We start from the raw sequence: 13,268 nt of genomic DNA, 5'->3' as shown, positions 1-13,268 counted from the left end.
TACGATAGACTTGTAGCGTTGCCTTGTTTTTCATGTTTAAAACTGTACTTGTGTTTTGTGTAGCGATTTTTGAATGACAATCCTGTTGAGCCAACATAAAATTTGGTGTCATTTTCGTATTTTGTGGTCGCTCTATAAATTAAATTTTTGTTATATATTTGCCATTGGCCGGACATTCTTCTTCAAAGCAGGTACACACTAGCTTCTTTTTCTCTTGCATGTCTAAGAGTTCACGATTGTGTACGATTAATTGTCTGATGCTGGCATAAAGGAATAGGACACTTTTGTAGACTTCCTGTTGAAAACTTCACTACATGGATGGTCTTTAAGTTTTCATCCACAATATCTAGAAATCATTTACCAACACGCGCTGCTACGCTTTTGCAGAATGGAGCATTGAAATTTAGTATTGAAATACTCTCCTTCTTTTCTTGTTCTTACTTTTTTCATGTTTTTGGCTATAGGCTAGTTCGTGACCGTACTCACTTGCTCTTATAGCTTCCTAGTATACATATACATAGTTCAACCAATTTCTATTATAAAACTTTTAAACGAACATTTCGATTTTAATGTAGAGATAAAATAAGCTTTACTATAGCTTGTGTATATATATATATGTAAATCTTAAGTTCAAAATAAAAATACAATACAATCATTCATAACTATGTGTCTCTAATCTCAAGAAATAAACGCACTGTACTTATACTTTGTACTGCGAAGTTAATTCACAAACGAAATAGTTGTTTAAATCTTTAAAAAATATTTTAGTTCTGAGTCGCTAAATATATTCGATGTTCATCATTATTTTTAATAGAAAAAGCTTCATTAAAGACTCCTTTAGATTGTATCACCAAACTTTATTTATTAAATGTTATCTATAAACACAATTATACACGTTTGCGCTTAATGACTTTCGTTGAAACTTTATATCTCAATTATAACCACAATAATAAAGCAAGGATCCAAGTTTAAAAATCATTTTAATAAACAACTAAAAACAAAATATGATGTATATACAAAAATATAAATATTCATGTCGGGATTTTTACCTCAATTAAAGAACAATTTTTGTAAACAAAATAAGCAGTTTTTAGATTTTAAAATTACAAACGAAAATATGTAACAAAAGAGATTTGATATTGAAAAATTCTCAAAACTACGTTAAACTAAATAACAATGCTAAACCATAAATATTTAGATACATGTATATATACAATGTCAAAACTCCAATATCGATGATAATTTCAAAGTCCTTAAAAGGTGTGCCCGAGTTGAGCTTTATAGTTTTGTTTAATATAAATAAATTTTTATATCAATTATTAAAACTGTTTTACAATTCATTCAACTTTTGAAAAAGAATCAAGTAGATTCGAAAGGTTTTAAGTTTTACAAATTTTTGAAAAGAAAAATATTCTTGTTATGTTGCAAGAAGTATTTGAATAAATTAAACTGTTTTTTTTTAAATGTGATCATAAAAAAGTAATCGAAAATAGTAATAACTACAAAAAAAAAGAATTTTAGTTTTAAAATTAAATTTATTTTTTCGATTTCAAAATAAATATACAAATAAACTCATTTCTATAAAATAAAAACTTTGTTAATAAATACTAATACTTCATCATTTTTACACAATGGTTTCAAAAATATCATAACTTTGTTTACCAGTTTTTATTTTTGATAATTAACACCTTGAAATTATAAATGTAAGTACATCATTAAATTTTTTTAGAATTTAAATGCTGTGAAGTTATGTCGAAACTTACTTCTGTGTAACTGTTACTAACTTTAAGTTAAACAAATTAGTTCTATTTTTATCTTGATAGTTGTGTTTCAATTTTTTTATGAATAACTCTTTTTTAAATGTGCAAAACTAAATTTAGGTCAGTAGTTTTATAATTTTCAATATTTAAATAATTCATAAGACTTTTGAACAAAAATTTTGATTTTAATGTTAGACTGCGAAAAAATAAGCTTTACTATTTCTTCAAAGAATGTTAGATATAAGCTTACATTGAAAACTTTATATGAATTTTTGCAACATATAAGTAAACAAAATTCAAACTAAACTCATGCAGGTTATTTTGTAATATTTTAATTAAGTAAAACAAAAACTTTATTTATAAATTAATTGTAGCCAACATCGTCAAGCATTTTATAAACACCCAAAAGGTAAGTATAAAATATAAAAATCAAACAAAGCAATATAACTCTAATTTATTTTTTTTTTTATTCGTTAAAATAGCAAGAACACAAACTATTTTTTTCAATTAAACTAAATTTTATTTTTTAAATGCGTAAAATTCCAGTATAACTCAAAATATGATTTATAATTTCGTTTCTTTTCGAATGCATTTTCAAAACAACTAGACCACTTCCAAGATATACTTATAGATCTTTTAGTATACCTAATCTTGAGCTTTTATGTTGACTTAACTCTAAGAATTACAGAGATACAATTATATTAGTTATCTAAAAAAAAAAAGTGATCATTTTTTTTATTAACAAGGCTTAAAATTAAAATTTAGGTTTATTTTATTTATGATTAAGAAAAGTATATATTTTCGAATGTAATTGTACTAAATATTGCATATAAACTCTTAACTTAAAATACTTTCATATGCATGTTTTAAAAGTTAAGACTCTTATTTGTAGATTATACCTTTTTTATTACATTATTTATTTTTTCAAAGCTAATCAAAAAAAATTAAGATTTAAGTAGCTAAGTATATATTTAAATTGTTTTAGGTAAAACTAAAAAAAGCTTGAGTTGGCTAAAACTAGCGAAAATCGTTATGATTTTCTGAATTAATTTAAAAATTTAACAGTATATGACTTTTTTTTTTGTAATATATACAGGGTTGCCAGAAAATCTGGAAAAACCTAGAAGTTGAGAAAACTTGAAAAAAAAACCTGGAGTTTTGGACAAAAATCATTAAGAAACCTGGAATTCTAAACAATTTTTACATATTAAGGTAGTAAAGTTTTGATTTACACTAATCTATTGTTTAACTTTTATTTTGTTACGCCGTTTCCCTGCAGAGCAGTTCATCAGACACTAACAAAAGCTGAAAAACAAAATATAGAGCGATGAATTCATACAAAAATGGACATAAAAATAATATTAAATTTTATATTTGACTTACTATTAACATGTTGTTGATAAGAATTAAATAAAACAAGTATTAATATTAATATTCTGTTAACTATACATTATCTAAATCCATGATAGTTTCTACAAAATTTAAAATACTTTTTATATATTAAGCTTTGAAAAAATGTAAATAATAGGATTTTATAGAATATTTGGAAAAAAATAAAATGGTCTTTTTATGAAAAGGTTGTAAATCAACACAAAAACATATTAACAATACAAAAATAGATATTACAAAACAATAGTTTAAATTAGTTAAACTAAGTAAATGCAATAAGATTTGAAACAAAAAATCATAAAAAATGAACTAAAAATATTCCCTAAGGTAATGAAGACACTGTGTAACCAATTCATTTCTCATATTAAGGATTTCTCTTTTTTAGCATTTGCTATGTATAGTCTTTCTAGGTTACATAATGAGCACACGAATTTTGGTTTGAATTTGCTGTTGATTTGACTAACTATTTTCCATTTAATTGTGTGTTTTTCGTCTTTTTCATACAATTTCCATATGTAGTTAGCGAGTTGTGTGCAGTTGGTGGGCCTCTTTTTGTTGGGTTTAGGAAATGATGTTCTATGTTCTTTTGATCTGTTTATGAAAGGTCTTCGAGTGGATCCAATATATGACATATCCTCTTTTTTTCAGATCATTTTTATCAGAAAATTTTGATTAGTCACAAAAAATATATCATAAAGATAAAAAAATTTTTCATCATCAAATTTCATTTTTATTAAAAAACACATTTAACAGTATCTTTTCAATGTTGTTATACTACTTAACACAGTTTTTAACCTTAAACTTAACTTTAAACTAAAAGTAGACCCAAAAACGTGTACTTTTAATAACGTGGAAGAAATTTAGAACACCTGGAAGAAATTTCTCAAAAACCAAAGCAACCCGGTATATATATATATGCTTTGAGCGTAAATTTTAACTAAAATGGCTAAAGACTTTTTATGACAAAACATATGTTGCATTTGTTTTAAATATATCATTTAGAAATAAATTCAGCTATTTAAAAGCCCTTTCTGTGATTTTTTGCTCAGTGATTTTTTTCTTATTTAATTTTTATTCTTGATATGTAAACATGTATAGATCGTACTACTAAAACAAATTTCAGCAAAAAATTTGACCAATACAAATTATACTGCAGGTTTTTTGCTAGATCATATTAATTTTATTTATTCATTTTTCTGCTGCTACTAATACTAACATAAGTTTTTATTCTATTAATTTTTACATTTTCATTAAAATTTGGTGTATCTTAAAGACGTGAAGCTTTTATTGTAATTGAATCCCTTATTCTGTTTTTATTGTTTGATAACGCATTTAAATCTTACCTAATAATAAAATTTAGTAACTGGTACTCAGTTTTATAATAATACTTTTGTTAGCTATTTCATACAATATTTTAAATTAAGTGTATTTAATTTTTATACCATAACGAAATTTTTATTACAATAGAAAATTTAAGCATTAGTAGTTAGTTCAAATACAAAAGTGATTACTAGGGTGCAACTGTCACTCTCAACACTAAAAATATTATTGCTTTTTGTTCTATAGTAGATAAAAGCTTTTTAATGATATTATCAGTGAAATGTAGTTCAAATCCATTGTTTAGTCATGCTATTGTAAAAGCACTTTTTAAGATGTTGAAATCTCTTAGGCAATACTTTTTTGGTAATTTATCAGTCGTGAAATCTTCAACTTTTCTGACGTAAGATTAAGTAGTACCAGTGAAGTTTGTTTCCTTGACAACGTAGAGTACAAAATTTTTATGATAAATAAATAATTTATGTACTATGATACACAAAAAACTGAATAATTACAATATGCATATCTAGTTAATGGCTCATACAGTGTTTTACCTTTATTTATACCTTTACCTACCATTTATTGTATTTATCTTTTTTTTGTTAAAATTCATTTTTACATCAACAGTCATTCTAACTGTAATGAAAACATTTAGTTAATCCAATAATAAACTTACTAGTATGTGACTGAGTAAAAAGTTCAAAAAAAAAAAAAGTAATGGTAGAATAGTTATGCATCTAATCTTGCTCAACATACGAAATCTATTTGTTCTACATAAACTGTACAGTTAAACTTTTACATTAAAAACTTTTTTTTTAATAAAATATTTAAACCACTTTTAGCTTCAAAAAAAAATACAGTTAATAAGTACTTTACTAGGTGTAAAGGTTGCTTATGGCATAAATTAGCAGGTTAAGTTTTTTAAACAACATTATCTACACAACTATTAACCTATTTGTACATATTTTAGTTCAATAAAAACTAAAACTAGTTTTTTTCAATTTTAATACTTATAGGCTTGTTTTCAACATATGAGTAGTAGCAGTTTTGTGCAATGAATAACATTTTTATAATGATTAAGACTAAAACAAAAAATTAAATAAAATTATTTCTACATATACTATGACAAGTGGTATAAACAACACACGCTTTTTGACAACGCTTAAATTTTAATTACAAACCTAAATAAAACAAAAATAAATATTTTAATATATTTATTAACTCATTTAATATATATCTTTACATTAAAAATGCAATATGATTCAGATAGGTTTATTTCAACTATTTGCACTAATAATTTAGGTATGACTTGTCACACTTACTTTTAAGTCTTCATTTTGTGATTTCTTACGAAAACTGAACTGGAAAATCAAAAAAAAACCGAACTTTTCATTTCCATTATTTGTACACAGTTCATTCTAAAACATAAAATTACAGTTTATCTATTTCATAGAATAAAAATAACAATAAAACAAAAAAAAATACAACTACAAAAATTAAAAAGTTACTAAATTATTAGTTACATTTTACAATAATAAATGTAACAAAACATATTCAAAACTAAGATAAGTACAAAATAATAAAAACTTTATCATTAGTTTTTTCCAAACTTGGTTGTTTGTATAAAATCTTTAATTCTAATATTTTTTTAGATTCTCAGTAAACTTAATCTTAACAAATGTTTATAAAACTATTAATTTCAATATATTAAAATTATATACACTTTATACGGTAAGAAATAATCAACAACTTGTAAATATATATACAAACTTTCTGTTAGATTTAATAAGTTTCTTTGAAAAACCATCATAAATCAAACTTGCTGTGATTTCAAATTATATTTTTATAAGAATAAGATGTAAAGCTTGAAGTTACATATTATTATTAATATGTTTATTAATTACAAAAATATGTTTACTAATTACATTGTTAACTCAAATAAACTTTTAGGTTCATCAATATTTTGTAATTAATTGAAATTTGAAAAAAATCTTTGAAACTATCACAAGCTTTTTAATTTTACATTTAATACATGCTGTTTATTCTTAAAATAACATAAATAAAAATTACAACAAACCATAAATACTAACAAACGCTTTAATTAATGAGAAATTGAAACGCATTATTTTTATTTAATGTTTTTTATAGTTTTGAGTCTATAACTTTTTAAGTTTTAAATCACAAAAAAGTCTAGGTATTTTGTTACAGTTACCACTATTTGAGGCAAGTAAGCTACCCTGGGTGGCAAAAAACTAGCCTAAATTAATTCAAGCTAGCCAGATATAATAACAAAATTTAAGCTAAAAATCGAAATAAAATAAAAGTTGAAGAAAATACTGATGTTCAAGGTTCAATACCTTAAAATCTAAAAAGAATTTCATAAGGATTGAATAAAATATCAAGGGCATAGGGACTTCCAACATGGTTTTAATAAAAATAACATTGACTCTTATATCAAAGCTAAGTACAACCTACAAACCAGTTTTTATAGAAATAAAAAATGTTATTCAATTTTTGAGATATTGTAATTTTTGTAAACAGTTTCCGAAACAAACATGAGGACAACAAATTTTTTGAGGTCAATTTTCTCTAAGGTTTAAAGAATGACTAAAATTCAATCTTCTCCTTCATTTTATGAGCTAGAGAACTTTCAGGAAACGTTCCTTTTATAGTTTTTAAGACTTTGAATGTTGCAATTTTAAAAACTTTAAAAAACAAAAATTTTATATAAAATCAAAAAAATTCTTGCATTATATATTTTTTAAATTTTTTAATGGACTTTCTGTGAAAATTTGAAGAAGATTGGATAAAAAGTGAAGGAGAAGATATATTTTTAATGAACTAGTTTTTATTTGCTTTTTTGATTTGTGCCTTCCATTAAGAACATATTGAGGTCACCAACTTTGATTGCTTACATCTTAAACTACTTTGAATTTTTAAGGGGTTAAAAATGTCTGATAGCCCAGATAAAACTCTATAAAACAAGATCAACTTGTAAAAATTAAAGTGGACCCACCCACCCCCCTTTATGCCCTTAATTTCAAGAAGAAAAAATGTTTCATGTCATAAAAACTATTCTGCATTACTTTGAATCAAAACTAAGTCAGCACAAGTTTTTCAACAAACAGGAACATTTCTAAACTAAGTAAGCTTTGTTTTTCAGAAATTTCAAACTAGCTTGGGTTAACTTCTGTCAACCTTGTAGTAAATCTTATAAGCTGTCTTAAATTTTTTTTTTTTCATTTGTAACTTGGTGTAATTTTCTAAAATGTTTAAAAATAGAGGAAAATTGCCATTTTATTTTTGACTGAAAATACTCTCTGATAATGTGATTAAATAAATCAAGTAAGACAAGTATTTATTTATTGAGAACTTTATACTTAACAGCTAACCCTTTCCAAAACTATCATAAGTAGTGCTTCTTTAACATTGCATAGAAAATCAAAATAACAATAAAACAAATGCATAAGGCTTATAAGATAAACTTTTTATACACAATTTGAAATTTAAGGCTGACAGTGGTAAAGCACTTTCTTTACAAATTGATCTTATTTTAAAGATCTTTAACTTGTACTGTTCTTCTAAATTTAAACTAATTTTGGAGATAAAAGTTTACAAACTTAGAAAGTTTACAAACTTAGAAAGTTTAGTAAGGTTTGTTAAGAAAAGACCAAATTAAAAAGCCCAAAATTCATATTCTCCTACAGTCTTTAATCAACTATTATCAGTCTAATCTTCACTAAACAATAAACAAACTGTATGAAAATTTTTAGATTTAATAAAAGCATCTTTTAAAAAACTACATTTTTTTTTACTTTTTTTAATAATATGCCTACTATTTATTTTTTTTCATAGAATACTACAAGTTTTTATTATAATACAAGAAACATTTCCTGGAAATTTGAGATTAAATGCTTAAAAAATGAGGAAAAACATAGATGTTTTAAGAGTTTTTCAAAATTCAAAGGCACTTGTCAATGAAAATTCATACTTTATATGGTTGATTTAAAACTTTTTTTCACTTTGCCAACTATACCAGAAAGTTGATTAAAATTTTATGTTCAATAAAAACTACTTTTAGTATATTCAGGTTTGCCTGTCTTTGAGTCAAAAAAAACTGTCCTAACAGACCTTAAAGAGTCCTATGTCATTGATCCTGAGTTTTTTCAAAGATTTTTTTATTTTTAATTACCTTTAAAAAAATAAAGCATATAGTTCTTCAACAAAGTTGATAATAAAATAAGATAAAATTTAAACTAGATGAACTAAATTTCTTTCAAAACAAATTAAAAACACTGTCCTGAATTATTTTTAATCCTAAAACTATCCTGAGTTTTTCATAAAAAACAAAACTATCAGGAGTTTAATACATAAAAATTTTTGAGTTATCTTGAGTGTAGGGCAACACTATAAATTATGATTTTGAATAAGAGCTAATGTATGTTTTTGTAAAAAAATCTTAAGTTAGTAAAACTGGCCTTGATCATACTAGTTAATGAAATTACAACCTAGATCAGTTATATTTTATTACATTAATTGAATAAAAAGCATTTTTGCAAAAAAAACACTTTTGTTATAATTAGTGATGTACCGGACCCACAATTTCAGGTCCGGCCGGACCCGGATACGGACTTTTTTTTCAAATTAGAATCTGGCCGGAACCGGATCCGGACTTTTTTTTTTTAATTGGAATCCAGCCGGAACCGGATTGGACTTTTTTTTTCAAATTAGAGTCCGGCCGGAACCGGATCCGGACTTTTTTTTCAAATTAGAATCCGGCCGGATCCGGATATTAGACAAAAATGGCAATATCCGGCTGGACCCGGACCCGGATAGTGAGTCCGGTACATCACTAGTATAAACTAGCCCAAGTCAGAATGAGGTTTTTAAAAACTGAAAAATAAGAACTTTAATATAATAATAAGTAGAACAGCTAGCCACAAGGTTTACAAATTTAGGTCTTATTTACAATTAAAAATCTGAAATCAAGTTCTTAAACAAAATACACTAGAAAAATACAAAATATTGAAAACTGGATCAGCTCAAACTCATTCAAAATCTAAAAGAAAACTAGCCTCAGTTTTTATAAAAAACTAAACTAGCCTGAGGCAGTCCAAGATTTTCTAAAATTCCCAAAAATTTTCAAACCAGCAGGGTTGTCACTGTTTAAGTCAATTAAACTAGCTAGAGTGAGTATAAACAAGCCGGAGTCAGAATGAGGTTTTTAAAAACTTAAAAAATTACTTTAATCTAACAATCAGACAGCTAGCAAAGGTTGACAATTTGGTAGTAAAGTTGTGGACTGATTGTGGTACACTTAACCTATTAGTACTACCCATCGTAATTAAATCCTACCTTATTTAATTAATATCTAACAAGTACTAAACTCTAACTGAGACTACATTCTATAATCAGACACGACAGTTTTGAGTGATGAATCTTTTATATAAAACACAACAAGAAATACTAGAATATACAAAATTATTAATTACTTTGGTAACACTTTAAAACTGGAAGCTATTTAAATCTATATCAAAAGACTTAAAACAACAAACTAAAAATTAAATAAAACTTTTAGTAAACAAGAAACTGCAAAATTTTTAATAAACTATTAAACTTTAAACCTGGCTTAAATATTTAAACAATTAAACACCAGTTGAAATATTCACTTTTAAAACAAAACACTACTTACAATAAGTATTCACAAAAAAGTTCAAGATATTTTGTTGCTTCAAGCTGCACACTAAACTAACTAACTGCTTACATATAAACTGCCTGTAATGTTCTGATGTTTTGTTGCATCAGTATTTAGTTTGAAACATTTTGTCGTATGATTCTCATTTGCTTGCACATTCAACGTATTAACTCTAAATATTCTCTGAGCACAACTTAAAACAATAAATAATGCAAGTATTCATTCCAAAGCTCTTATTTTTACAAGATATGTAAAGAGTTGCATTTATGAAATGTTTATTTCATAGTTCAAATGTAAACAAATGTAAATTAGTCTTGGTACAGAATGAGCCAATCACTGTAGGTGTTTAATTTTAACTGACGAAAATGACTCTTATTAATTTACATAGGGTTTGTTTTTGAACAAATACTTTTCAGTATGCTCTTTTTTACTAACTAGACCCGGGTCCGGCCGGATCTCTGTTAGGATCCGGCCGGACCCGGATCCGGACTTTTTTTTTTAATTAGAATCCGGCCGGAACCGGACCCGGACTTTTTTTTAAATTAGAATCCGGCCGGATCCGGATATCAGACAAAAATGGCAATATCCGGCCGGACCCGGACCTGGATAGTGAGTCCGGTACATCACTAGTTATAATATAGTTTATTTGGCTTAAAGTGAATTTCATTTAAAAATTTAATTACAATATTTATTAAATCTAAGCTGAAGTTTATAAGATACTCATAATTTATTAATTCTTTATTTTCTCAAAATCTATAACTTATTTACTAGATTGTTTTTCAAACTTATCCACTGTGACATAATTGTAATGAAACGTTGTCATGTTATTCTAAAGTAGGGGTGAGCAACATTTTTCAATCAATGGGCCGGATCCGGAAATATTTAGTCTTTCGCAGCCCGGAGCATTTTGAATAAGTTATTTACCGGGATATAGTGGAATAATGACTTTTTAGATCCAAATCCGACTGGATACTAATTATAAGTCGGAATCCGGATCCGGTTGGATTCTAATTAAAATATAAGCTTTGGATCCGGCCGGAATCTAGTTATATTGATATAGTGGATTTTTTTTTTGAATCCTTAAATTCACAAATCTTTCTAAAGTCTGACAACTTAAGATATATATTGAGACATGTCAGATGTTGAAACAATGTCTATAAATATAATTGACAAAGGTACGTATGTAAAACATTGTACTTAAAATACACTTTGCTTGGGGGTAATTTGACAAAACGATATTCCAACTAAGTTAGAACAACAAAAATAATAGGACAAAATGGTATATTTATTAGAACACATTAATTTACAAAGTCATTTTTTAGCATGTTTTTGAAGTCAAATTCTTACAGTTTTGATTTGTAAAAATATGATGCAAAGTTTTATAAAAACTTTGTAATATTGACCCTTTGCGGGTCTGTCACTTCGCTTGTGGGTAGGTCATTTTCATTTACGGGCCGAATCCCATTAAAGTTTAATAAACGATTGGGGGCCGGTCATTTTCACTCTGTGGGCCGGACGTTGCCCACCCCTATTCTAAAGCGTAGAACTATGAAAATAAGAACTTAAATTGTTTTATTAAAATAAACTTAAGAGTACTTTTAAAAAATTCTAATGTAAATAAATAAAACACCTAAATTTTTCAAAATATCAATTAAATATAAATGTTATTTAAACTTTATAATTGCTCTAGTGAAACAATCATAATGAAACATTATCACTTTGTTCTTAATCTAATGTATAGAACAATAAAAGTATTTAGTTCTTGAATACAATTTTTTTAAAGACTACAAATATATTTAAGTTTTTGAAGATAATTTAAAATATTAATCTAAAAGTTATCAAGTTTTATATATCATTTATACAGTTAACTTTAAATAGAGCTTTCAAGTTGAAGAAGACATTTTAGTTTATTACAATTACATACTAAATTTTAATATATTTACTCTTTCAATAATTTATTTTACAAACTAAGTTTAGGTCAAAGACCACGTCAGTGATTAAATAAACCTTATTCAAATAGAATTATATTTGAGAATTATATTTGAATTCTATTTGAACTCTATTTGAATAGGATTTATTAAAGCACTGACGAGGTCTTTGACCAAAACTTAGTTTGTAAAACAAATTCTTGAAAGAATAAATTCATTATTTCTCTTCTAGTAGTTGAGATCACTTTATTTGTTTTCTTAAAACCAAAACATATCATACAAAAGTTTAATCAAAAACAAAACTACTGTACTTTTAAATAAGCATTAACTCAATAATCAAAAATTTCACTGAATAAAGGACTTAAATGAAAAAATAATAAAAGTAATCAAAACTTTTTGCAATGTTTACTGCTTTATAAACATCTAAAAAAATTAATAAAAATGTGCAGGTATTTACTAATAAAACTATGATATAAAATATGTATTAAGGCCATAGGAGGGGGGTAAACCGTGTTTTTTACAAGTTAATCTTATTTTATAGAGTTTTTTCTAAGCTTTAAGATGCTTTTCATTGTTTTGAAAAATTTAAATGATTTTCTGAGATATGACCATTCAAAGTCGAGCTGCATAATAGGTTCTCTATGGGAAGGGAAAACTAAAACAGCGAAAAAAGACTATTTCATTTAACATCTATCTTGTCCTACATTTTTCAAGCAATCTTCTTCAAACTTTCACAGTTTAATCTTTATACAATAAAAAAAAAACATTACTTTGGAATTAGAAAAAAAATTGTAAAAATATATACTTTTTGAAAAAAAAAAACACTTTTTTTTTTTAATTTTTGTGATTAAACTTTTATTTTTTTTAAATTAATATAATTCTAAAGTAACGTTTTTTCCTTTTATTATAAGGATGTTTCCTAAAAATTTGAAGAAGATTGCTTGACAAATGAAGGATGAGATAGATTTTTAGTAAATTTTAAAATTTCCGAGAAAATTGACCCCAAAAAATTTGCAGTCCATACGTTTGTATTGGAAAATTTTTACAAAAAATTAAATATCTCAAAAGTTAAATGATATTTTTGAATTCTCTAAAAACTGGCTTGTAGTTTGTACTTCAAGATTTCATATAAAAGCCAAAGTTAATTTTTGTAAAAAAAATGTTGGACCTCCCCTATGG

At 25.5% G+C, this 13,268-nt stretch overlaps 1 protein-coding gene across 1 annotated transcript in view; it reads right to left on the bottom strand.

Moving 5' to 3' along the window:
• LOC145829609 (uncharacterized) overlaps positions 1 to 13,268 on the bottom strand; it is a 50,197-nt gene that overhangs the window by 33,660 nt on the left and 3,269 nt on the right. Inside the window, exon 2 of the mRNA XM_082937453.1 lies at positions 5,789 to 5,884. The gene's annotated coding sequence lies outside the window, so the exon portion shown is untranslated. The remainder of the gene's footprint in view (positions 1 to 5,788; positions 5,885 to 13,268) is intronic.

The sequence above is a fragment of the Thalia democratica genome, chromosome 2 (assembly GCF_965202585.1).
Source record: "Thalia democratica chromosome 2, ktThaDemo2.hap1.1, whole genome shotgun sequence".
NCBI lineage: Eukaryota > Metazoa > Chordata > Thaliacea > Salpida > Salpidae > Thalia > Thalia democratica.
The sequence above is the reverse complement of the archived record's forward strand: the minus strand, read 5'-3'. Positions and strand labels throughout refer to the sequence as shown.